At 45.2% G+C, this 27,899-nt stretch overlaps 1 long non-coding RNA gene across 1 annotated transcript; it reads left to right on the plus strand.

Moving 5' to 3' along the window:
- The first annotated feature begins 117 nt into the window (after positions 1-117).
- Positions 118-27,899, plus strand: LOC109444785 (uncharacterized). Its single transcript, XR_012497480.1, has 4 exons — positions 118-5,275; positions 5,583-5,725; positions 21,431-21,535; positions 23,319-27,899. It is a non-coding gene; the product is annotated as an uncharacterized LOC109444785 (long non-coding RNA).

The following is a 27,899-nucleotide window of genomic DNA, read 5'->3' on the forward strand; positions in this document are numbered from 1 at the left end:
GAAAATAAGGCACAGAGAAGTTAAGTTTTTTACCCACGGTAAGCTAGTACGTAGCAGAGCTGTGATTTCTTTTTGAGGGGGGTGGGGGGGAGGGTAACAGGACTTTATTGGGGAACAGTGTGTACTTCCAGGCCTTTTTTCCAAGTCAAGTTGTTGTCCTTTCAATCTTAGTTGTGGAGGGCGCAGCTCAGCCCCAGGTTCAGTTGCCGTTTCTAGTTGCAGGGCACAGCCCACCATCCCTTGTGGGAGTCGAGGAATTGAACTGGCAACCTTGTGGTTGAGAGCCTGCGCTCCAACCAATTGAGCCATCAGGGAGGCAGCTCAGCTCAAGGTGCCGTGTTCAATCTTAGTTGCAGGGAGCAGAGCCCACCATCCCTTGCGGGACTCAAGGAGTTGAACCGGCAACCTTGTGGTTGAGAGCCCACTGGCCCATGTGGGAATCGAACCGGCAGCCTTCGGAGTTAGGAGCATGGAGCTCTAACCACCTGAGCCACCGGGCCGGCCCCAGAGCCATGATTTCAATTGAAGGCACTTTGACTTCAGGAAATATATGAAAAATGAGAGCCACCCTCCACTTCCAAGGAAGAAAAAATGTATTAGAGTACAATACTTGTCTCAAACTTTATTACTCCATTGACTAAGCAGGTTTTGTAGCTATATTAGAGAAGGCAGATTTCACCATTGTCATGAAAATATCTGTTAAGCTTCTATGGTGTTGTACAGGTAGGCAAATTGAAATGGATAAGACCTTAGAGATTCATTTTCTAAATGGAAAAAACTGAGTTCCAAAGAAGTCAAATGAGTTAACCGAAGTCATATAGGAATGTCATGGCAGGACTGGGAGTGGAAACCAGCCCTTTCAACTTCCAGTCTGCTGCTTATTTCACTTTACCACACTGCCCTTAGAGTCTTACCTTCAGAAAATTTTGTTTCCACACTGTATAGCCAACGTGTGTACTAAAAATGTGAACAGCAAGACAAGAAAAAGAAAAAAAAAAACAGTAGACTATCAAATAAATAGATCAAGATGAGTGGCTTTGGGGGACAGAAAGAAGGAAAGTAAATGGATAACTGGCAATTACGTATCCAGGCTCAATGGAGGATCAACTGCTAGAACAGCTTCAAAAGGAAGTGAAAGATCTGGCCACTGCCATCACTCCCTTTCCTCTCTGTCCATTAAGTTCTGTAGTCCCTACTTCATAAACAGCGGATGCCATTGTTTTGGTGGGCTGATGATGAGGCCTCATTACCTGTGTGGAATGAATGGACCTTTTTACAAATTGTTTTCCTCGAAGGGAACCTCTGCACTCCATTCCCGTGCTCCACCGTACTGCCCATGCTGTCAGGGCGAGCTTTCTAGAATTCAGATCTCATCATGTCAGTCTCCTGCATAAAACTCTGGTGGCTCCCAGTTGCCAAGAAAATAAAGTTCTAGTTTTTTTTACAAGCAAACCCATGCTAATGCAAAGAAACTTCCTTACATAGCTAACCTTTCCCTGGAGCAGTGCTGTCACCTCCTTATCTTGTCTAAAATCTGACCTTTTCCTTAAGTTCATTGCTTCCCTGTCAGCGCTTTCGAATAGAGTTCTTCCTTCTCCTCCCATCTTCAATATCTTGAACCAAAAGTAAAGGCTGGCATTCTCCTAACTTGTCACTACAACTTCCAGACCATCTACCCCTGCATTGAAGCTTTCACCATCAAGCCATGCAAACTTCATCCCACCCTCATGCCATTACACTGGGAATGAAGGAAGATTTTTTAACAGTCTGCTGATGAGCTAGGTTGCCCCATTGTCCACTCTGCCTTTGTACTTAGAAGAGAGGTGTGAAATCTTTCCCCAGCACAGACATTTGAGCGTGCACGTCTGTGACTATATCCTGCACTCTGTTCTCCAGAACTGTTTCACCTGTAAAACCAGTAACCAAAGTAGTCCACATTCTAAACAAAACTTCCTTTTATGCCAGATTTCTTACTCTACCCTACCAAACCTGCTCTTCAACTTCAGTGAAATCTGCAGTTTACAGTGTCTCAGTCCCAAGTCTGCTCCCCTCCTCTGGCTTTCCTTTCCTTTCTACCCTGGGCCCCATTATCATTTACTTCAAACTCAGTCTCATCAGCACTTTCAAGTTCATTCAACCACCTCTGTCCTTCCACATAGAGCTTAAAACAGCCCTCAACTTTGAATTAGTTTCTCTACATCTTCTCCCATGTTGATATATCTATTAGCTAACTATTAGTGCATAATAAATTATCCCAAATTAACCATAGTGACGTAATAAAATTTTTATTTCATACATCTTTTGCAGTTTCTTTGTGAAGCGAGCAGCTTAGTTGGGTGGTTCTGGCTTGGGGTCTCTAAGAGGCTGTAGTGGTGATGTCAGCTGGGGCTGCATTCTGAAGGCGAAGGGCGCTGGAAGGTCAGCTTCCAAGGTAGCTCACTCATATGATTGGCAAGTTAGTGAGGCTTCAGGGATTCCTGAATCCAAGGATTCATACAGAGCCAGTCTTAGTATCTCTCCATCCTTCAGCTTTGTCTTGACCGTTGGCTTCATTCTCAGGTTCCACATGTTGGCTCCCAGCAGCTCCAGGCGTGTATCATCCCTGCTTATAGCCTAAGCAGAAAAGAGTATATGCCATCTCTTCCAACAGTCTTATCAAAAGTCTTCTTGCTGTATTGGCTGTTGACTTCATCTGGGTCACATACCCATCCCTGAACTGTGGCCAGGGCAACGTAATGCCCTGACTTGCCATGCCTGAACCACATGTTACTCTCTGGGAAAGGGGGGACGGATGTGGGTAAAGTAATTATTCCCAAAACACATGGAGTGGGAGTGAGAGTAGGCTTGGTTTCTCTTAGGAAAATTAGTGTTCTGTTAGCAGAGGAAGACAAAAGAATACTGCAGAGCAAAATCACAGATGCTTACTAAAACTGGCAACGTGTGATAAGTCATAAAAATGTTCATACTCTTTGATACAGGATTCCCATACTGAGAATAATCCAAAATATGGGAAAATTACATTTATAGATTTTAATTTCAGTGCTATCAAAAAATTGACAACCTGGGGGACAGACGGGTGGCTCCGTTAGAGCGCGAGCTCTGGGCAACGGGGCTGCTGGTTGGATTCCCACATGGGCCCGGGAGCTGCGCCCTCCCCAACTAGAATGAAGTCACTGAGCTGCCGCTAAGCTCCTGGGTGGCCAGATAGCTCAGTTGGAGCGCAGGCTCTCAACCACAAGGTTGCCGGTTCGACTCCCCGCAAGGGATGGTGGGCTGTGCCCCCTGCAACTAACAATGGCAACGGGACCTGGAGCTGAGCTGCGCCCTCCACGACTAAGACTGAAAGGACAACAACTTGACTTGGAAAAGTCCTGGAAGTACACACTGTTCCCCAATAAAGCCACGTTCCCCTTCTCCAATAAAAAAAAAAAAAATAATTGACAACCTAAATATCTTACAATAGGAGAATCTACATATCCTACATATCTACTCAGTATGTATTCATTTAAAATAAGAATTATAAATAACATCAAAGACTATGCTTATGATAAGTGGAAAAAGCATATATAGGTGAATATCAAAAATAATGGAAGTTGGGTGGCCGATTAGCTCAGTTGGTTAGAGCGTCGTGCTAATAACACCAACGTTGCCGGTTCAATCCCCACATGGGCCACTCTGAGATGCACCCTCCTTAAAAAAAAAATAATGGAAGAAAACATGCCAAAACAATAACTTGTAGAACTAGGATGATTCTTTTTCCTTTATTTTCCAGGTTTTCTTTTAGGTATTTATGTTATTGTTACGATTTAATAACATTTTGTAAAACTTCTTAGTATCTTATTAAGAATACTTCATTCTCCTAAGTATGGAATAGAGCCAAATAAAGAAACTGCTACATCATTTGACTAATGATTCTGGTTAAGGTCATCAAACCTCAGAGTTAGAACCTCAGAGATAATCAGTTTAATCCTCCATTATACAGAAGAGGTGTCTGAGACCCAGAGGTGAAGTAACTTGTACACAGGAACGAGCGGGCAGCTCCGATTGTCAGGCTAATATTGCCTACACTGATTTAACCAATCAACTGAGATTTGGATTTTGGTGACATTGTTTGATTTCCTTGAAAACACATCCTCAAGTTCAAGTTGATATTCAGCCTCCCATTACTAATTCAGATTAAAGGAGCTATTGGGAAGTTGTTTTAAAAAGAATATTAAAACTAATATGGCCCTTTAGGTCCTTCCTTTTCACATCCTTGCACATCTTTCTTTGTAAGCAACTTAGTGAATAAATGCAGAGGAAGCCCAGATCTGGGTAAATTAAATGGACTAACATAAAGTCTCTTTACTTCTTTTGGGTCTCAGCCTCCTCATTCATTCAATGAATAAGTGTGTCAGGCCCCATGCCAGCCAGGCTCTGGAGATAAGAAGATGAATAAAGTATAACCATTATTCTCCTGGAACTCACAGTCGAGGGGGGAAGTTAGATACAGGAAAGGCATCAGATAGCTCTATATACTACTATAGGAGAACCCGATTAACAGAATGGTATAAAGGTATTTAAGAAGTGCTCTGGGATCAGGGAGAAAGGATTATTCCCATCACAGAAGGCTCCATAGCAGAAGTAGCATTCGGGCTGGGCCTCGTACGGTGAACAGGACTTGACCAGGCAGAGGAATGAGGAGAGGGTATCAAGAGTATCATGGCATAAAACTGAAAAAAAAAAAAAAAGTATGGCAGAGGAAGTAGGTAAAGCAAAGGTGTGGAAGCATAAAAGGATGCATAAAATGGTAAGTGAAATGAGGGATGTTGGACTCTTAGTGGTCCTCAGCTGGGACTACTTGTCAGAATAATGTAGGGAGCTTTACCAAATTTCAGAAGATTGTGGGGGCAGCCGGATGGTTCAGTTCGTTAGAGCATGAGCTCTTAACCACAGGGTTGCTGGTTCATTTCCCATATGGGAGAGTGGGCTGCGCCCCTCACAATTAGATTGAGGGCGGCAACTGGACTGAAGGACGACAACTTGAAGCTGATGGGTCCTGGAAAAAACACACTGTTACACAATAAAAATTTTTTTTAAAAGTTTTTTTTCAGAAGATTGTGATGTACACTCAGCAAAAAACTACAGATGACCACTGAGATCTTGACTATACCCTAAAAGTTTCTGGGTTTGTGATTACCACAGTACCTCACAAGAAACTACCAGACCTAATAACAAGTTATTACCATTTAATCCACGTTGGAAATCAAGTGGCAAAAATACTGTGCTCTAGAAGGTAATTTGACACTGATTAATGACTTGATCATTAGAAAGCCAAAGGGAATTGCAAATGAAAATGGAAATACATAACCTCACACAATGAGTTTTCCCTAGTTCATTTCTGAAAAAAAAAAATTGCAGGGGGTTCACCCAAGTGCTAAGGCACCTCATGTGAGGAGCTGATGATAATCAGTAATTATCCAAGGTGAGATCCAAGATATTTCGTAAAGATGGAAATAATAACCCTGTCAGAAGTGGAAATCAGCTATCATGGGGGAGGGTCTATAAATCCAAACATAATATCCTGCCTGTCTTCGCCTCAGAGAGTTTCCAGCTGTTTATGACGTTCTGTGATTTGCCAGCGATGAAATGCATTTTTAAAAACTCCAGCCAGCTGAGCAAAAGGCTTGGAGCCATATTCTCTTTCAAGACGCACTGAGCACTTGTTGAAGACTGCAGAGAAATGGTAGGTGTCCCTTTCTTGTCAGTTCCGATGAAGATCTTTTCCTTGCAACCCTAGGGTTAATCATTAATCTTTAAGTGAGCTAGTGGAAGACCAGGTCAGGTCTCTCTTGGGTTGAAAGGGCACTTGTTGAAATGTTATGGGCTTTAAACTTATCACATCAAGGCAAGCAGTTCAAATCAAGCCTTGTTAGAAGCAGAGGCAATAAAGGAACACACACTTATGGGGAGCCCGGGGAATATATGTGTTGAGAAATGACTGTGGGAAGGAAATGGTCCAAACAACACTTGAGTGACTATACACACACACGCACACACACTGAGCTCAAGTATACAAGACAATCAGTGGTGACAGCAGTTCTCACCAGATTAATTAGATTGGAGACTCCTTGAGAGTAAGGATTGAAGTTTTTGAGCTCTGGATCCCCCGCACTATTGAGCGAATCACTGAATGACATGTTGAATCCAAGAAGACAGTGGTGTGGGCAGGTGGCAATGTCTTCTCAGTCACCCCACAGGGCCCAAGATGCCACAACTAAGCCATGCACCTTCACACCTTGCCTTGGAGCTGTTCTCCCATTCTTCCTCTGCCTGGAATGCTTTTACCTCATACCTTCTTCCACTCCTTTGCCTTTTGAAGCCTGTCAAAATCCTTTTCATTCTTTAGAGGTCATCTCACACGTCTTTTGAAAATAATTTTCCAAGCACAGATGGGGGAGCAGGGCATGGTCTTAGAAGTCAGAGAGATCTGCGTTTGAATCCCAGTTCTACTGCTTTCAAGTTCTTGAACAAGGTACTTCACTTTTTGTGCCTCAGTTTCCTCCAGATGGGTTTTGGGGATGATTTAATGTAATGACTTATGTACAGCGCTTACCTCAGTGACCAGCACAGAACAGATGATCAGCGAGTAACTGTTAGCTCTCTCTCCCCTGGTTAACCTACCTCTGTGAAACCCCACTTCGTGCTTCATCAGGGTTAGCCCCTCTGTCTATACATTCTTTAACACTTAGACTTCTTTCCCCCATCCCAGCACTTCCTTATCAAGTATAATTGCTCCCTCCTCTGTTCCATGGTGCTTTGTTTATGCTTCTTTTCTAGCACTTATTAGAGGCTGACGTATGCTATAATTCATTGTTTCCCATCTCTTGGCTGAAAGTGCTTCAAGGGCAGTATCTCTAGCAATTAGCGTAGGGACTAGTTTAGGATAGACATTCCATAAATGGTTGTCTAATTGAAACAGCATTTATTGCAGCTTTCCAGGAGGCAACGTGAATATGCAGCAGGTCTTCTCCCAACAAGTGCTGAATGGTCTACGTAGGAAGGAGGAAATTCCCTGCAATTAAGTGGTTCAGAGTTGATTGCTGTCTGTCCAGCCCACGGGAGCAGAGCCCCCACTTTCAGATGTCTTCGTTTCTCTGACTTCCAACCCAGCCATGTCAGAGGAGCATTCCCGTATGGGTAACCCAATATACCTTTTTTTTGCTGATCTGATTAGAGTGTGAAATACTTTCTTTGGAGAAAATGCACAAGAGCAAGGCTTTTCTCTGTTTTTGCAAGGGACAGAAAATAAGGGAGAAAGAAGAAAATTGAAGCCAGAAGGAAATCTGTCATATCCCAGGAGATGAAAAATACATGTGTCACGTGGGGTTTCATGCGGAGTCTCTGGTACTGCTCCCCGCATAAGAATGCAGGACATGGTGAGGCCAAAAAGGAGCACCCACAGAGCCATAAATAGGGGAGTCATACCACTATAGTCTCACTGGCGGCTGGGTTGGAGACACAGGAAGCAGGAGCCACACGATCCACAGCCTGCAGTTGGCTTCTCTGCCAACCAACCCCACTTGCTAACTGCAACCGGCGCTTGCTAGCTCAGCCACGGCAGTTATATCAGTGGCTAATGGCCAACTGGTTACAGCTAATGGCCAACTAGTCACAGCTGATGGCCATGTGCTACCTGAGCCAGCACCTTAACACATGAGGCTGAGAGCCTGGAAACTGCTCTCCTGGCTCTGTCCCCACAACATGTAGTCAACATAACAGATATCACCTAGGTCAAAACTTCAGAGCCTGAGCCATAGAGGACTCTACACCCTTGCACTGATCCTAGGTGTGGGGACAGAGTCCCAGAGAGCAGTTTTCAGACTCTCGGCCTCACGTGGAAAGGTGCTGGCTCGGGTAGTAGATGGCCATCAGCTGTGACTAGTTAGCCATTAGCCACTAATATAACTGCGGTGGCTGAGCTGTCAAGCGCAGACTGCAGCTAGCAAGTGGGGTTGGTTGGTTGGCAGAGAAGCAGAGGGTAGATTGTGGCTAGCAAGCAGATTATATTGTGGATCGTGTTGATCCTACTTCCTGTGTCTCGCCCGGCCGCCAGCGAGACTGGAGTACAGGAAGACCCCTTGTTGGGGTACTGGCAGATGTTTGCTTTTGTGTCACGACAAGCCACCATCAAGAATATAGTGGTATGACTCCCCTATCTATGGCTCCATTGGGTTCCTTTTTGGCCTCACCATATCCTGTGTTCTTGTGCGGGGAGTGGAACCAGAGACCCCGCATGACACCCTGCATGACACTAGGAAAAAAATTAAACAGAAACAAAAAAGCAAAATGAAACAAAAAACCACCTCTTCCCAGAAGCTATTCTTTGCAGTGATGTCTGTAGCAACAAAGAAATAGAAGCAACCTAAAAATTCAATGCAATCCAACAAACATGTACTGAACTCCTCAGTGTAGAAGCACTGGAGTTATGGAGATAGTGGTTGTCGTGCGCGGAGGCCTGCTCACCGCGCCATTTTTCAGGCGGGGCGGCCTAGGGGGTCTCTGCTCCCGCTCCCCACACAAGAACGCAGGATATGGTGAGGCCAAAAAGGAACACCCACGGAGCCATAGGTAAGGGAGTCATACCACTATGGTCTCACTGGAGGCTGGGTTCACTGGACGCGCGACCTGCCGTCCGCCTTTCCGCCAACCGACCTTTCCGACAACTCTCCTCCACTCTCTCGACTCTGTTCCTCTCCTCTCTTCCGCTCTCCTTGGCTCTCCTCTTTCGCTCTCCTCGGCTCTGCTCGGCTCCTCGGCAATCCTCGGCAGTCCTCGGCTCTCCTCTGTAGCCGCAACAGTTATACCGGCGGCCAGTCGGCTAACCAGCCACAGCCGACAGCCTATCAGCCACAGCCGAGCCAGCACCTTTCCACGTGAGGCTGAGAGCCTGTAAACTACTTTCTGGGGCTCTGTCCCCACAGTGGTGAAGCTGACTTCTAACCTTAGTCTGTTCTATCTACCCAATTATTTTTATCCTTGGGAAAAGCACAGTATTTTAGTCAGTGTCCAGCTAAGGAAGCAGAACGACTATGAGTTATGGGAAAAGGATTTACTACAGGAATTGGAACTTATACAATTGTGGGAGGAGCTGGGACAGTGCAGCTCTGAAACTGAAGGGGCCAAGGACCAGTGGAGTCACCAACAAGCCAATCCCAGAAGAAGGCAAGCACACAGCTGCTGTGAAGGGGGAGCTGAGGGAGAAGTCTGTGGGAGAAGTCTGGGGTCCACAGCCAGGTGTCTGATGGTGGGCCTGGAGCTCCTTTTGGCCGGGAGAGACAGCAGTTGGGAAAGCTGGATGTGGAGTAGAGGAGAGTGAAGATAAGCTGGAATCTACTGGCACCTCCATGTCTGTTGTTGCTGTAACTCGCCCCCACCATCTTCAGAGAGCAATGGCTGCTGATTCCCATCTGCTTCCTAAATCTCAAGTAACAATGTTTTTAACTAACTTTAGTCTAGAACCATACAGCTGTAGCTTAACCAGGCTGACACACATAAATTTCCTCGATCATCATAAAGTCATTTTTATCTTCTCCTAATTTTCTACAATGGAAAAAGAGTGGGTTTTTAAGTCAGAGGCCTGGGTTCTCACCCAGGGTCTGCTGCTCCTTCGCTGTATGACCTACCATTCCTGGGCCTTAGTAGATCAGGAGCTCTTCATCTGTGCTACCAGGCCTCCCTGTGCTTCTTTCTGTTGTAGTATTTATTTCATTTTCTTGTCATTATCTATTTATGTGTCCATTTCCTCCACCAGACCACAAGCTCAAGCACAGTGATCGTATCTGATTCCTCTATAGTTATGGCGTCTAACAGTGTCTGGCACAGAATAGATGTCCAATAGATGTTTATTGAGAAAATAAATCCTTGAAATGGAGAACAGAAAGTTATCAGACAATCAAGCTGATAGTGGAGCCCAGTACTAAGCCATTAAGGCACTGAGACCCGTCTCAGTCCCGATCACCTCTCAGCTCCCTGTAGAAACAGGCTCCGGACACCCTTTCCTTGTCCACGGCTTCTATCTTAAACCATCCCACCTCCCAACCTGTTCTAATCATCCTGATTTCTGACTCCTGGGCTTGTGTTCTGTTTATCACCGGCTATTATTACCTCTTGGACATATTACTTGAAATGTTCAAGCCTCTGGCTCTCTATCTTGTTTGAATTTTCATTTTCCCCTCTGATGAAATGATTTTACTTTCTTTGTGTATTTCTTACTCGCCTACCCTAGGTTCTCAGGTCAGAGACTATGAAAGTCCTGCCCTCAAGTTCTCAGGCTACTGCAACCAGAACTTCCAGTACAGTGTGGTAGGAGGTCTGATTGAAGTATGTTCAGGGTAGTATGGGAGCATGGAAAGAATGAAGAGCACCTAATCAGGAAACGAAATCAAGAATGAAAGTTATCCTAATCAAAGAGAAGGGTAACTTTCAGAAGTAAGTATAGTTTGATCTGAGTCTTGAGTGATAGCTTAAAAGATTCGTAGGCAGAGAAAGGAGGATGTGTATTGCAGATGGAAACCAGTAATCCGAGCTGTGAAGACGGAAGATCAGGGCCTGGGGAGCTGTAGGTGGGCTGTGTGGTGGGAAGAGCATGGAAGCACAGCTGGGAAGTGGAGGGCAATGAGCGAAAGTCAGGTCATAAATGGCTTGAGTTCCAAGCTAAGGAGCTTAGTTAGACATGACCCTAGAGCAGGGGTGTTCAAACTTTTTTCAACGTTTTTTACCAAGGGCCACAAGCGGTAAAATACACAAACAGCCGGGCCACTCACTCGAAGTGAAGTACGGATTGCCTCACCTGGTTTAAGTAAACTAAATATATTTTTGGAATTTGCTACGGGTCAATTAACAATGGATCATGGGTTGCAGTTGGCCCACGGGCCACAGTTTGGGCACCCTTGCCCTAGAGGGTAGAGGTGATAAATTGTTAAGGATGATTTGGCCCAGAGATGTGCTTTCTTTGTCTCTCAAAATTTTCTTTTTAAATTGTTTTGACAACATTTTAAAATTGGGAGATTTCACATATGTAATGCCGTGTCTCAGCTCCCGCTCCCTGCAGCAGAACGCAGGACATGGTGAGGCCAAAAAGGAACATCAACGAGCCATGGATTAGGGGTTCATACCACTATATTCTCGATGGCGGCTGGTCGAGACAGGAAGAAGAATTCACATGATCCACAATCCACCATCCGCGCTTGCTAACCACACTTGCTAGTCGCAATCCGCCATCTACTTCTCTGCCAACCAACCAACGAACCAACCCCCTTGCCAGTGTAGCCATGGCAGTTACATTAGTGGCTAATGGCTAACTGGTAACAGCTGATGGCCACCCAGCCACAGCGGATGACCATCTGATTACAGCTGATGACCATCTAATAACTGAGCCAGCACCTTTCCATGTGAGGCCGAGAGCCTGGAAACTGCTCTCTGGGACTCTGTCCCCACACCATACAATTCTAGATCTCCAGCCTCTGTTGAAAAATCAGAAGATCTAGCCACGTGAGGCTCTCATTCCCATAAGAGGCAAGTGTTGTTTCTCCTTCTCAGATGTCATACGTGTTTTGTAATTTGTTCATCTCCACCACACACTTTTGTCATCACACTTGCACGCTTGTTTTTCTTTAAGGGGAGAAATACTTTTTAGTACTTGTGTGTCTGTGGAAAGTGGGGAAATGGAGGTTAGACCACAAGAGCCAGGCATTCCAAAAAATGGAGAATAACATGTTTGTTTGGGAAAGTGAAGAAACCAGTGCATCTGTTGGAGAACTGCAACTTTCTCTAACCCATCCCCTCCCCCCGTTTATGTTACCTGTAGGGTTTGCTATGTAAAAAGAGATGACTTCATGGGGCCCGCCTTACTTTTCATAAAACCTAATGGCAATGTTCACAGACCATCAAGAAGTAATCTGCCAGGCGTGCTAGTCTTAAAGAAGGTGCAGGAAACATGTACATGTCTGGCCAGAGCTTGTCAGAGCTAACACTGACTCTCAGAGCCTCACATAGGTGATGAATCAAGTAGAAAAAATTAAGAAGACTCAGAAAAGAGCTTGTCCGTGGCTGAAAGGCAGCTAATGGCACTTCTTTGCAGCCAGTGACAGCATAGAGGAAATGCAGTGCAACCCCCCCACACTTCCTAGATCCAGGGCCAAAAGACCAAGCTGCTCCCAGAAATCATGCAGAATTGGCCCAGGTTCTCAGTAAGACTGTTAACGGATCCTTCAGAACCCCCTGTGGTCCTCACATCTTGGACTGTACTGCACTTCCAAGTATCTAAGGCCTCCAGCCTTCTGAGAATCCTGGATCCGCTCTGAGCAACTCGCAGCTGACTGAGAAGAGGCTGCCTTGGGCTCCTTTGGGGCCTCCTGTCTTCAATGGTGATTCTCTGCAGCTCAGCTCTGGCAGTCTTACCTCCTCTGCCTGTGTAACGGATTCAGTTCTCTGGCTCTGTCAGCATCTCTGCTGTGTGCACCATGACCTGTGTGAGCCTCAAGCCGGGCAGGAACCCTGAGAGTGAGGTGTGAGTTTCTTCCCCGGCCACTGAAGCTGCCTTTGTGCAAATGCCAGACACTTGGGCTCCGCTGGTGGGAAAGCAGTGGCTTCACTAGGTGTTCAGGAAGAAGGGATGCCCTAAGTCTTCAAACTGATCTCCCTGCTCCTCATTTTTCCCACATCAATTCTACTTGTACCTGCTGAATTAACATACTCTAAAGGATAGTGCTAAGTGTGGTATGTTTCTGATCAAAGGCCTTATTGTCTCCTCATTTCCTACCAAATTCAAACCAAGTCATCCGCCCTGGCATGTTGGACCTTTCCCAGAATGACCCAAAGTCCGCTGGTCATGGGACCAAGGCCAAACCAACTCATGTGTCTGGATCCCCGTCACTTGCCGTCATCTTGCCCTGCATCTTGTGGTTGCTCCTCCCAATCCTAATAGCGACCATCATTGCTTAAGTACCAAACATTGTGGACTCAGGTGTTTGGGAATTTCATCCCTGAATTTGGGAAGCAGTGAAATGTGGAAGAAAGAACATGATCATTGTGGCCAGCCAGACCAGGTTCAATTTTCATTGTTTTGCCTAGTATGGTGTGGTTAAGAACTCTGGCTCCAGAGTTAAGCAGAACTGGCTTCAAATACTATTCTGCCATTTCTTATCTCTGTGACTTCAGACAAATCACCTAACTTCTCTGAGCCTTCATTTTCTAATATGTAAAACAGAGACAATAACACCAGGCATTGACTTTTTGTGACAGTTCAGTGAAAAAGTACAATATCAGAATGTCTTCAGCTGCAACAAAACAAAACAAGAAAAAAACAACAAATAAAAACTCAAAAAACTCAAAATGGCTAAAACAATAAGGAAAATGTATTATCTCACATAACAAGAAGTCCAGAAGTAGGGCAGTTTCAAGATTGGCTAATTCATCAAGGACCCAGGTTCTTTCCATCTTTATGCTCTTCCAACCTCAGCTTATAGGCTTCTTCGACCGGCTTTCCTTGTGATCATAAGATGGCTACCACAGTTCTAGGCATCACATCCAGACACTATAATGTGCAACAGCAAAAGATCGTCATCTCTTTCTTTGTGTTGTTTTTTGAAAAGCAAGGAAACCTTTCCCATGTGTTCTCACAGAACTCTGTCTCCCCTCTCTAAGCCTTTTCACATGCTACTTCTTCACTGATGCCCTCTCCCATACCATTGGCCCAAGCTGAGTCACACACCTGACTTTAATCAAATCGCTGACCACAGGACATAGGATCACCACGATTGGCTTGGCCAGTCATACTGGAAATAGAGTCCTTTTTCCTGATGGATGGCTAGCTGAACAAAATGAGGATTTTGTGAGCAGAGAACCGGTGGGATGCTTGTTGGATAGGCAACCAACAGTGTCTGTTACAACAGACAAGAGTTTTGAACTCTTACTGTGTGAACTTATTCAAGTCACATAACTCCTAGAGCAGTGAGTTCTTCATCTGTAAAATGGGAATAGGATTATCTGATTTGTTGGATGGTTATAAAATTAAATGAGATGACCTGTCAAGTCTTTGGTGCTTAGTAAATGATAACTATTTATTATAGTTGTATATAATTATTTCCAGAGTACTTGGGCAGCAGGCTGAGGTCTCGAACAAAGGTTCCTGGGGTTGACCTCAGCCTGAAAGGCTCAAAAGCATGAGCACTAGAAACAGTTCATAATGTTCTGTAGTTGTGATTGCGTGTATTAATTTGCCCAACCCTAACCCTTCAAAAACAGTTGCCCATGCTCAGTAGTTCTCCTTTTGTTTGTGGGGGCTGGGGTGGGGGGAGTTCGTGGTAGGGAATCCTCAATAATTTTTATTTAAATTATTTTATTTTTCAGTTCTAAAATTTCCATTTGGTTCTTTATATCTTCTATTTCTTTGCTGAGACTGCCCACTTTTTCATTTGTTTCAAGCATGTTTATAATTGTTCCCTAGGGCATTTTTATGATGGCTGGTGTAAAATCCTTGTCAGGGAATTCCAACGTTGTGTCATGTCAGTGTTGGTGTTTGTTGATTGTCTCTCCTCAATCAAAATCTCAAAAGGCGAAGTTTTTCCTGGTTTTTGGTAAGACAAGTGATTTTCTATTATATCCTGGACATTTGGGATATTATTACCTTATGAGAACGTGGACCTTATTTATCTTGTTTCAGCAGGCCTCCACAGACACCATGCTAATGAGGAAACGAGGGCTCTGCCTCTTTGGCACTGGGTGGGGTAGAGATCTGACTCCCCACGGGCCTTGCTGGCAGGGACCTGCAGACTGTGTGGAGTACAGCAGAAATTGTTGAAGAGATCTGTCCGAATGGGCTGCCTGCCTTCTCCCTTCCTGCTCTCCTTGGAGCTTCTTCCTCTCTGCCTGTTGGTGTGCCCAGGTTTCAGGCTTCTCCAGGACCCAGGATTATTGGCAAATACTTGAAGGTCAAGTGCTACTGCATACATGACAGGCAGAGCCCAGTTTTCTTCTTTGTGGGCCCACAGGAATGATTGGATGATGACAGTCTGGCATTTGTATGCCTCTGTGAAGTCATGGTTCCCCACTGCATAAGTGCTCCTTAAATGAGCTGCGAACATTTTGTCATAAGGGAGTTCCAAAACTTGTTGACGCTTCTTTTCTGGAGAGGCCAACTGAAGTCAAGGATTTGCAACATGAATATGCTTGAAAGACACCAGCTCCATACATCATGCCCCATCTCGGGTGTCAGTTGCTTCATAGAACTGCTGCAGGGACTGGTTTATAGTGTTGTGCACCATGGCGGCGCCCACTACTGGGCCAGTAGTTCTTCCTTTATGTCAGGATTTCCAGTAAGATGATGATTCCTGCTACGTGGCCCACTCCCCTGGTGTTCTTGCCCCTGAGGGCATTAGAGGCAACCCCACCTCCCCTCTGAAGGGTTAGATGGCCTACGACCAACAACCCCTACACCAAGAGTAGATTTCATTTCTTGGCCTTTGAGTCCTTAGATAAGGATGACAGCTTGATGGGTAGGAACCATCTTCTGCCTCCTTTGCTCCTCCACAGCACCGAGGACGATAGCTGTGTCAGATCTAGGTTCCCATCACAGCTCTACCACTTACACTAATAGACCTTATAGTAGTGTGATGTTAGGTAAAGCTCTTCCCTCTTTTTGAATATCATGTTCCTCATCTGTAAAATAGGGATGATGACACCATATCCGTTTTATGGAGTGATGGTAATGATTAAATTAGATGGGGGCTATACATCATGTTTGTCAAATTGAGTGAGCCTTGAGAAACGGTGGCTGAGTTCTTATAAGGATTCATAATGATTTGTGTTTGACTGTAGAGGGGGAATTCCTGCACCTACATACTTGAAACACTTGAAGACAGTGATGATTCACTTAGATCCAGTTCTTACACTTTTACAAACTAAGTTTTCCCCGGAGAGGTAGAAATTAGCCTTGTCCTAATTTGTACAGATGATGATATTGAAGCTCAGAGAATAAAAACATGGTGTGGGTCACACAGCAAGTTAGTGGCAGAGCAGTGATTGGAACCCATGTGTCTCTGATGCCGAAGACCCATACTTTTCCACTGACCCCTGTTTCTCTCTTAATCTCTCATTTAATTTCCTCTCTGAAGGCAGAGACCCTCTGACCACACCTTCCGCATTCCTGCATTGTGGTCTTACTGGCCTCAGAATTCCTAGAGCACTTGCTTAAACCTCTCTCATTGGGTCACATTTTTGAGTACATCCAGTTAGCCAGGCCCTAAGCCTGGACTCACCCTTGATCCCTCCCTTTCCCACGTTTCATGGCTAGTAGGTTACTAAGGTCTGTCAATTCCACCTTTCAAATAACCCTCAAATCGTTTCATGCTTCCCTCTTCCCACTACCACCACCACCTTTTCAGGCTTCCAACGATCTCCTGCCTGGAGTAATACAGCAGCTTCTTAACTGCTTTCTCTACCCCCATGTCCTCCTCCAGAAGGACATTTCTGACAGAGAACAATAACCATGTCACTCATGCACTTAAGAGTCTTCCAGAACAGGTGGCTCTGCTCACCTGCACAGCTTCATCTTTCATCCTCTTCCCCTCAATTTCTGGTCACGGGTCACGTGGTCAATGGTCAGTGACCTGTCGCTCCTGAGCAGACCACTCTGTCTCTACTCTCCCAGCTGTTGCCTGTGCTACTTCCTCTTCCAGGATTAATGCCAACCCCACTGCCATCCTGGACTGGAAAATCCCTCCTCATCCTTCCAGATGAAATTCAGGAGAGCATTCTCGTTCTCCACCTCCTACCCACAGCCTAAGTAATCCTGAAGCACCATGCATTTATTTCTATCATTGCATTGATTTCCCTGGATTGTAACTGTCTTTTACTTCTTTGTCTTTACCATTAGATTGTAAGACCACGAGTTGAGGGCCGGGTCCCCCAAATTATTCATTGATCCACCCTCAGGTGAGTAGTGTTGAAGTGTTCTCACTCTATTGAAGTCTTATCAGTGAAGGGAGCTATGCCGTTTCCAGTGAAGTTGCCATGGGTGTGGTGTGGAGCTGCAAATAGCGCCACAAAACCGTTCACCCTCCTCCTTCTTCCCCCCCCCCAGCATCCCAGCCACAGCAAAATAGCATGATGACTTACTTCCTTGGGATATTCCCAGCAGTTGGAGCATTTGAATAAACAAACAATAAAAGTGAGAGAGGAAAATGTAGGCTCCCAAGAGAAGGATTGGAACTGGAGTTGGCAAGGGGCTGTGACTGCTTCCAAAGCTGATAGATTTCAGACTGGGAATTTTGTGTTTCCACATGGACCTTGACTGCCTCCAGTGTACTAACAGCCAGGGCTGGACATAGAGTCAAAGTGATTTGGAGGCAATAGGAGACCTAGATTCATTTGATTGAGAAAAAGCTTTGAATTTTTATGTTCTGTCTTTAAATGTAGGGGTCCTATATGGTATTGGGGAGGTACAGGTGCCTTTATGCTCACGTATGTTCTCTGCTCTCTCTACCTCTTCTCTCTCTCTCTCTCTCTCTCTCTCTCTCTCTCTCTCACACACACACACACACACACACACACACACACACACACACTTCTGTATGCAAAGATTGATTATTTTTTAAAAACTCGACTACACTCTCATGCTTCACCAGGAAAGGAGATAGATAGAAAAGAACCCTCTTTCTTCTTTCCTGGAACGCAGGAGGATTTAGGCATTCAAGAGTCTCCTATATCCGAATCAAGCCAAATGTCTGCATTCCAAGTCTCAGGGTCCCATTCTTTCCCATCCATACTCTAATTTTCATCTAAAAACCCTGGGGAAACTGTGACTTCTACTAACATTATAATTCTGCAGTCACAGGATCAAAATTTGGGTCTGAATTTCAATTATATTAATATTTGTCCTGCAACTATAATAAGTAAAAAATTGTTTTAGAGCTATAGCAGAAGATCTCAGCTTTTCTACATGTGCCTAGAACTTAGTTTAGAACTCTGAGCTTGTAATTTTCTTTTAACAAACCCTCCAGTATAATCAGAAGAAGCCAACCTGTCTCAAAATCTGTGTAGTCACAATTCCTACCATAAAAGTCTATGTCAGCAGGAATTTGGTCTCCCAAAGACCTGCCTTCAACAGGCACTTCATCTCAGGTATTCACAGGTGATAGTTAGTTCACTCTTTTGCTGTCGCATGCCCTGGACTAGTAGTTATTGGGAGAGGCTATCCCCCAGGGGCCCCAAGTGTCCCAGTACGTCCCTGTTGAATGTGTCGAAGTACAAGGCCTAACCATGCTCTTACCCTGAGTCATTTCTGTAACTAGTCACAAAGGCAATTAAGTAGGACTAGGTGACCACAATGTGACTACTACACAATTAGTCACTCCCCAGGGGAAGGAGACTGGCTTGTTGACTGCTTGCTATAAAAGGTTCTGAGCTCCTGGCCCAAGGTTCCTCAGTGACAGCATAACCTCATTGCATGTGTAGACACCATCTTGGCCCATCGCATAGTCCCACGGGGTTGGAAGGCAAGGAAACCAGCCGTCCCATGCTATTACTCCTGCTGTTTGTGAACTAAACTCTCTTTCTCTGATCCGCTTAGTCTCATTGTCTACTTTCAGCACCTATGGAGTGTGCAAGCCAACTTGGATTCCTGTTACTCTGTGCCATCTGCCATGAGGTTGGAGTTCTTCCATGACACAGTATCCCATTTTCCACTGGCAATGAGGTCATCACAAGCCCAGGCAGGTCATATAACAATCCCAGAGTCTCACCTTTGTGGGTCAGTTTCCCATGACCACTTTCCATATAACTACTGTATCAGCCAGTGTCCTGTCGGAAACACAAATCGTTCTAGATCTGTGCTGTCCAATACAGCAGTCATCAACCACGTGGTCATTTACATTTAAATTATTAAAATTAAACAAAACTGAAAATTCACTTCCTCAGTCACACTGGCCACAGTTTAAGAGATCCGTAGCCCCATATGGCTGGTAGATACTGTATCAGTCAGCACAGTTAAGCCATTTCTATCATCACAGGACATTCTGTGGGACAGTACTACTCTAGATCATTTCAAGCAGAAAGCAATTTAAAGTAGGAAATTATCTACAGAGATGTTGGGCACATGGCAGTAGCCCAACGAAGAAAGGCTCAGAAGGGTTAGAAGAGAAAAAGGGAGATCAGGAAGGTGCTGCCACCACTGGGGAAGCCAGACCACAGCAGGCACTGCTCTGTCAGGGGGCTGCTGCTAAGGAGGAGCCCAAGAGCCTGCGCCTGGTGGTGGTGGTGGTGGTGGTGGTGGTGGTGGTGGTGGTGGTGGTGATGCTGCTGGACAAAAAGTGGGACCAAACAATGGCTTCTAACCTCCACATGTTTTTCTGTCCCTGTCCACACCATTCATCTGGCAAAGTAGTCTACAAGAGTGGAATTTGCAAGTTTCCACACTTCCTCTAATACTAAAGACAGCTAAAGAGAGTGCGACTGTATCTTATAGCAAATAACTGCAGAATAGGGATTTTTATCAATAATAATATTAGGAGGTGCCAGGGCTCCCACCCTGCAGCTTACATCCATTCCCTTATTTCTAGCAACTGCCCCCTGCCATGTACGTTCCAGCCACATGGAATTGCTTTCAATTCTGTTGTAAAGTCTTATGATCTTGCTGCTTCTTAGATCTGGCATATACTATTCCCTCTGTTGGGAACACTCTCCCCTTGGCTAGTCTCATCCTTCAGATATCAAGTCAGATGTCAACTCCTTAGCGAGACCTGCCTAAAATAGCCTTGTCACCCCTCCCCCATACCTCACCTCCCACCCTGACCATTTTCCATCATGCCACCCATGCCACCCTTTTTGTCTTATCGGCCTTGTGTCTATTGAACATCTATCTTCTGTGTTCATTATCTGTCTTCCTTCACTAGAATATAAGCACCAGGAAGGCAGGGGCCTTGTCTGTATTGTCCAGTAGTGTGTTCTCAGCATTTAGAACAGTACCTAGCAATTAAGAGGCACCCTTAAGAGTCAATATACGTTGTCTAAATGAATCATTTCTATTCATCGTTCAGGTCTGAAACCTTTCCTGACTCTCTAGCTGGATGAGCTGTAAACTGTGGGTTCCCACAGAACCTATGCTTCCTTCTCCCATTGTGACACATAAAACAACTGTAATTACTTATATCTGATCCCTTGCTAAACTTCAGTCTCAGTGAAAGCAGAGATATGTCTGTCTTGTTCACAGCTGAGTCCCCTGTGCCTAGCATAGACCTGATGGATTTGGTCATCACATTGTTCTACCAAAGACTTTGGAAGAAGGTTTCAGGGATGGGTATAAGCAACAGAAAACAAGGCAATTCTTACCTCAAGGAAAAACGAAAATCTTACCAAGAGTAGAAATTAATCACAAAGCCCTATACAGCTTGGCTGTGAATAATATTTCCATAATCACCATCAGGGCCAACAGGCCTGTACTTGTTCTATTAGACTGTATTCGTTGTTAAAATGTTGAAATTTTTCTACGCAGCTTAGTAAATAGTAGCGACTCCAAGCTCCCTGAGCACCACTGCTCCAGCTGCCCCTGCTCCGTCTTAGAATTCCCTGCACCTTCCCAGAATCCAAGAACACCCGGCATAGCCAGGGGCTCCAGAATCCTGCTCAAGAAGCCAGCCTCTGTTTGGATCAGTCAGTGCCTATGCCAGTCAGCAGCGCCCAGCCCCTCCTGGGCACAGCCAGAGGTTTTTCTAGAGGCTTACCTCTGCCCTGCTTGCTACACTTACTTGGGAACCTGCATGGGAACCATCAGGAGCTGTGCTGGTGCCCACCAGCCTGCCAGCCAATGGCCCCCCTGTCCCACCTCCCACACCTCAGCCCCTGTCCCTCAGTGTTCTGCCTTCCCCCGCAGGCTCAGACCTCACCAGGAAGGACAGCAGTGCTGGAGGGGAGGCTGGAATCTTAGAGGGCAAAATATTTTTAGTAGTACTCCTGGTCATAATATGTAAATATTACATAATGATTTAACCAAAAATTTTGATATCATTACACTGAAGGATGGGATGGGGAAGTGGTGTGAGAGAAATCTTCCATTGTTCAGTCAGTAGGTGATTTCTGAATTAAAAATCAAGAACAATAGGGGAGCCTTTGAGATCTTGCCCCCTGGCATATGTTGTCAGTTTGGCTCAAATAAACTCTTTTAAAATTTAAAAAAAAATAAAAAATCAAGAACGGAAGTATAGGTATATTGTTTTGATAACAGAAGTAAATACCAAAAGCAACAATTGAAAGAGTTGCAAGTGGCTAGTTGCGTCTGAGGAGTAAGGCTGGAGGTGGGAACAGGTGGAACAGGAACCTATTGGTATTTATTAGAAGGCTTAGAAAAAAATTTGACTTTTGAGCCAAGTACATGTTACTCTTCTTTTCTTTTTAGGAGGCTATTCAGGAATCTTGATGTGAGGTGACAGCCAAAGGTGATGGCAATGAGACAGAGACAGGTGGATTCAGGAATATTCGGGCTGTGAATCGGTACAACTTGGTAATTGCCTGGTGCAAAAAGGGAGGGAAGGTGAAAGGGAGGAGAGTCGCACAGATCTGGGTGTGTAGCTGGGGTAAGGGGATGACTGTTTCTGGGTGGGCACTTGAATCCAAGGGTCCCTTCAGGCACCACACATGGCAAGAGTGACTAATTCTGCTTGTGAGAACTGGAACGAATTCAAAGAGAAGGGGTAGCTGAGCTGGGTCTTGAATAGAGTATAGAAGTTCCCGTTTTCACAAAGGGTGAGCTCTAAGGTGTGTTGGGGAGCGTATTCTCACAGAAGAGAGATGAAGAAGAACAGGAAGTACAAAGGCACAAAAGCATAGGAGCATCATTTGGAGGGGAAAACAGCGAATTGTCCCATGTGGCTGCACTGTGGGAGGCATGCTGGAAGAAATGGTGGGAAACAAAGCAGGAGCGGGAGCCCAAGAGCCTGTAATTTAGTCCAAGCAGTCCGCTTCCACAAGCTGGTGGCAGAACAGCAGGTACAAACCCCTGAATAAACAATTGGAAATACACCTCAGAAGCCATTAAAATGTTTCTGACCTCTGTCTTAGTGATCCTGTTTCTGGGAATTGTTCCTAAGGAAATGCTTTCTTTAAAGGATGGAGTGAGCAATATATGTGAAGGTGTTTATTACATCATTATTGGAAATAGTGAAAAACTGGAAAATAAAATAAAAACTCAAAAACCAACATTTGCATCACAGGAGAGTACTTAAGTAAAAGATAGTGCATTCATCCAATGAATAATAAATATGCAGAATGGTGTGCCTGTCAGAAGTTAGATGGGCTCACCCAGGAGGTCTGCTGGGCCCAGGGGAGAGGGGCCAGACAGACATGGTAGAAGCAGAGTGGATCCTAGGTTGACCCCAGGAAGGGCACAGGAAGGGGACTTACCATTTATATATTGGGCATTTCCATTTTGGTATCTGATTTAATCCTCAAAGCAATCCCATGAAGGTGGTACTAATACCAACCCCATTTTATGGACAAGGAAGAATTTGAGGCTCAAAGAGATGGAGTGATTTGCCCAGGGCCATCTACCTTTGAAGTAGAAGAGCTGAGATTCCAACCCAAGTCTGTGCAACAGCAGAGCAGTCAGTGATTTTCCTCTGCACCACAATGCAAATATCAATGGTAACCCTGTTATCTATGGGGCACCCCTTTTACATGACTCTGGCATCTTCCTTCAGCCTTGGGGAAGCAGGGCCATGCCTGTGTGGGTACTAGGAGTTGGCAGTTAGTAAGTAGCTCAATAGAAAAAGCTGCATAGTACAGTCCTCAGCAATACAAATAGAATATATAATTGCATCCATGATCAAAGCGGCCAAAAAAAAAAAAAAATCATGCTCACAGTCAATAACAGGAAGGGGCAAGGAAGAAACAGAAAGAGACAATGTGCTCTCTTTCCTCTTTCTCTTATTTTTGGGGGTTTCTGTTCTTTTCACTGCATTATTTGCTCAATAAAAAACAATTTACAATGGAAAGACTGAGGAAATATGAGCCTCATGGGCTCATGGGGAGTACAGCTGCAGCTCCCGGCCTTCCAAAGCCATTCTGACAGCAGTACTCATAAAGAAGGTGGCTTCTTCTGGACAAAGGAGGCAGGGAAGGAGAGAAATGTAGCAGGTCTTTGCCATCATACTTCAGATGTTGAGGGCATCGCTACATTCCCTGAAGCTCTCACACCTCAGCTGGGGACGTGTGGCTGCGACCGACCCGCACTTCCCAGCCCAGGCTGTTTCGCATCTGATGGTTGTTGCTGTTCTCTGTTCATTCAGTGTCAGCTCTCCTGCCTGGGACTTGGATTCAGCCTTGCTGGAGGAAGGGCCAGTATGGGATTCTCTTTGATTGATGGACAGAGGCCAAGGTGACCCCAGCCGGCAAAGAGAAGAGTGAAATAGCAACATCCATGCCTGGGGTTCAGAGCTGGAGCCTGACGATTTTCCCTTTGTTCGTGCTCACACCCCATATCTCACTTGATTTTATTCTCTAGATGATCATTCCTTTCAGGATTCCATGCATTTGCCCATGCTGCTCCCTCAGACTGGAACACCCTTTCTTGTGCTTGCTGACAGAGCTAAACCCTGCCCATCCTTTAATACCACTTCCTGGAGGAAACTTTTCCTAATCTCCTCTGGCTCCCGCAGCTCTTGATTTGTGTCTTTCTTATGGCAGTGTGTTTTTCTGCAGGATGTTATAGTTATTTATGTCCATGTCTGTTTCTCCCACTAACTGGTAAGCTTCTCAAGGTGGCCAAGGAACATGGCTTATCCAACTCTGAGTCCCCACACAGTGTGACAAATGCCTGGCGTATGGTAGGTGCTCAGTCAAAGTGTGGAATGACATTAAATTACAACGGCTGAGTTCTTCCTCTTTCTGTATCATGACTTTCTGGGAAAGCTGTTAAGATTGTAGGCAGCTGACCAACTAGTTTTATATCCATTTCTTTCCTGCACATTTTGAAAGGGCAGGAGAGGAAGAGAGTTAAATCTAGCTGTGGATCCATATTCTAGAGATTTCAGCCAGGGGTCTTTAAACAGTGTAATAATATGAGTAATAACTAACATGTGCAGAGCCTCTTACACTTTCACACACATTAACTCTGCTGGGTCTCTGAAGGCCTCTAGGAAGTAGGCTGGGTGGGCAGCAGTAATTGGCTTGTCCGAAAGTTACAGCCAAGGAAACCAAGGCTCAGAAAAATGAAGTGATTTTGCTCAAGTTTACATCAACTTTAAGTAGAGCGGGGACTCAAACCCGGATCTGTTGACTCCAAATCCCATGCTTTGGGGACTGCAGAGGTGACAAGAACACATGCTCTCCTCCCTTTAATGAACATCTGCAGAAGGAAGGAAGGAAACCCACGGTTTAACCCTTGATAAGGTGGACTTGCCTCAGGCCCCAGTTGTTATCCCGTGGGCATCGATCTGCTGCTCCTTTCAGGGTTTAACGCCTCAAGGATAGGGACCATCTTTTCTCCTTTATTTCTCTCCTCAAACTTTAGGTGTCTAGCAAGCCCCACACTTTTGCTGGGTCTTGGTTTCCATGTCTGTAAAATGAGGAGGCTGAGCTAGAAGTTTGAGTTGGGTCACATTCCCGCCAGCGCCCAGCACAGAGCATGGACCACCATTTCCATCACTCTCCCGGTGGACGGCTCCCGGCTCCAACACGAGAAGCCTCCAGGACTCCAGCTGACATAATGGAGTGTGTACTACGCACGTTGCAGCCTCTTCCCAGGCTGGCTGTGGAAACTGAGCCTCCTCCAGACAGCAGGGCTGTTCCGCTCTCATGGATCAGGTTGGGAGCCTCATTAGTCATGTCAGATGACATAGTTAACACTTAGGGCCGGCACAGCCAGTTCATCAAAAGCTCCTATGTGCCTGACTCCATGGCTGCAGCTGAGGAACTACTGTATGTGGAGCAGGCAGCACATCAGAGGGGCAGCGCCAGAGTGCTTCCAAATTGGTTTTGATGAATTGCATAGACATGTCTTTAATTGGTGCCAGGGTAGCGGCCAGAGAACTTATGGGAAAGCAGGATGTTATGCTTTCATTCCCTGAAGTCCCATAAAGCATGAAAGATGAGGAACAGAATCACTGCTCATTGAAAATTTATCGACCGCGCAGACCCAGAAAACACAAATAACTATCTGAATCGAAACCTAACCTCGTTTTCCCAACTCCTTGGAAGCCATGCATGTTCCCCTCTGTGCCCCTGCCTGCCTGCTGAGAAGTGCAACTGAGCAAAAGGTGTGATTTCTAAGAAATGAGTGTTTTACTATGGAGACGGCACATTCAGCTTTCCCAGATGGGTGCGGGGGTATCTGGGAAGGCCCCATCTCCTCAGAAATCTCTCTCCCTCCAGCGCATCACCATCCTATGACCTGATACCAGATGCTGGTTCACTTTGGATGAAGCATTCATTCACACATTCATACTTTCTTGTCCACCCCTTGGAGATTTGAGACACATATATTGAGTGTGTACAAATACAAAGCACTGTTCTGGTATCATGGGGAATACAGAATGGAGTCAAGTACAGACCCTTCCTTCCGGGAATGGCTACCTAGGAGAAAAGAAAACAGGTCCACAGATGAACTAATGGAGGGTGGGTGCATTGCATAGCATTGGGATTTGGCATCGTGAGAATTTGGGTTCAAATCTCAGCCCCGATTCTCATTACTGAACCACTGCAGAAGTCACTTGGATTCTCTGAGCTTTAACTACAGAGTAGGTGAATAACACTTACTGCTCATGGCCCTCCTGAGGCTTGCACGAGTTAGCAGAGTTACAAGTACCCTGCACAGGACCTAGCACTGATCAAGAAATGGTAACTAATTCTGAGTAAGCGTCACCAGGGAGGTTCCGAGAGAGTGCTATGTGAATTCATATATGCAAGGAACAAATGTTTATCAGGCCCAGGCTCTGTGCCAGGCTCTGTGCATTAGGGACATTAGGGATTAAGGTAGAAGCTTGGCCCTGAGGTCCACTAAAGGGGAGCGATGCTATAGTATGGTCGTAACGGCAAATTGTTACAGGTGTGCCGACAGAAGCCTACTCAGAGGCAATGCGGAGGAGAGGAGAGAGTGGTCACTTCTACCTGGAGAAATCAGGAGAGATTTGCCCGAAGAGAAGGTGCCTGAGGCAAGGCCTAAACCATGAGAAGCTTTTCATTTGCAGATAAAGGAAGAAAGCGTATTCTGTGCACAATGTCAGTTTCCTTCTTTTTGTTCCTAGAGCCGGCAAAGCTTATCCGTTGTCCCCTAGGAGCTTGGAATCAGCTGCTCTCTCTGTAGGGAAAGTTCTTGCCCTAGAGTTTTCCCAAGCTAACTCCTTGACATTTATAACCTGACAATTTCTTAGTTGCTGCTTTGTTTCTTGTATGTCTCCTCCACTAGTATGGCAGGTCCACAAAAACACGAGACCTTGGCTGTCTTTTTCTCCCCTCTATTGCATCATGTGGAACGTTGCAAGGCTTGGTGTAGGTATTCAATATACGTTGCATGAATAAATAAATAAACAAATAAATAAAAACAGGAGGCACGGGGGGCATGCTGCAATCAAAGAATGATAACCCCACTGCCTGGTACACAGAGCACTGAATTTTTTTCCTCATAGAATTGAACAATGAGGAATGTCTGAAGCACAGGCCAGAGGAATTGAGGTGGGGGGGTATCAGAAGAGGTGGCCTCTGAGCTGCACCCTGAAGGCAGCAAAGAATGACCATGTGATAAGGACATTAGAGAGGGGATCAGGATTAAATCAGATCACTTCTAAATCCTTTCCAAACCTGAGCTTCTCAGGATTTCTCCCAAACAAATCATCTCTTGCCACCCTTCCTGGTCCCCTGACTCACACCCCTCTTTTCCACTCCACCCTGTCTGGAGGCTGTAAGGACATCTGACACACCATTTCCTGCCAGAGTAAATCATGGACTGTTGTGTGATGCTCATTCTCGGTTTTTACCGTCCCCCAGGTGGAGATAGCCCCAGAGCTCACAGTGGAGGCTCCAAGCAAAGCCAGCCTTTCCACAGGGTGGCAAATAAGGGGGAATTGTTTACCCACCAGCACTTTTCTGGCCCTGCTCCCAGACAATTTTATGTCCTCTGGTCTTGGATCTGCTCCTTAGTTGATGCACCTCAGTTCACTTGCTAGAGCACTGATGTGTGACTGTTTAACGGCTGCTGCTTCCTGTCCCAGGGATCCCGGGCTTTGGGGAGCATGGGAAAGAGACAAGAAAGAGAGCTTTATATGAGGTAAACTTTGACTGCAATAATAAAGGCTCAAAACCAACTTACACAGGGCTTAACAATTTACAAAGCCTTAGAGGACTCCTATTCGTCCTTTAAGACCCTGCATAAGTGTTGACCCCTTCACCAACCTTCAACTGTCCCAGGCAGAGCTACTCTTTCCCTCAATACTTTGTAAAACCTCCATTAGGGCCCTTATTACCTTTTAAAAATTTATTTGTGTACATGTCTCACTTCCTCCATTAAACCAACAGCTTTCTTGGGGGCAGACCTCTTCTTTCCCAGTAAAACATGTTTCTTTCTTTAAAAGTAATTTTCATTATATGTATTTTTCTAATTACAAAAGTAATATTTATAGTTACAGGGATCAAAAATTGTATATATAAAAGTATAATGAAGAAAATTTAAAATCACCTATGATTTAATCACCCAGATAAAGCCGGTGATAACATTTGGAGTCTATCTTGAGCCTTTTTCCAACATATAGAAAAATAAAATGGAAGTACATAACGCACGTAGTTTTACAGTCTGATTTTATCACCTAATCTTTTGTGGACATCTTCAAACATCACTGATAATTCTTCAAAAACACCATTTTAAATGACTGCATTAT

The sequence above is a fragment of the Rhinolophus sinicus genome, linkage group LG06 (assembly GCF_036562045.2).
Source record: "Rhinolophus sinicus isolate RSC01 linkage group LG06, ASM3656204v1, whole genome shotgun sequence".
NCBI lineage: Eukaryota > Metazoa > Chordata > Mammalia > Chiroptera > Rhinolophidae > Rhinolophus > Rhinolophus sinicus.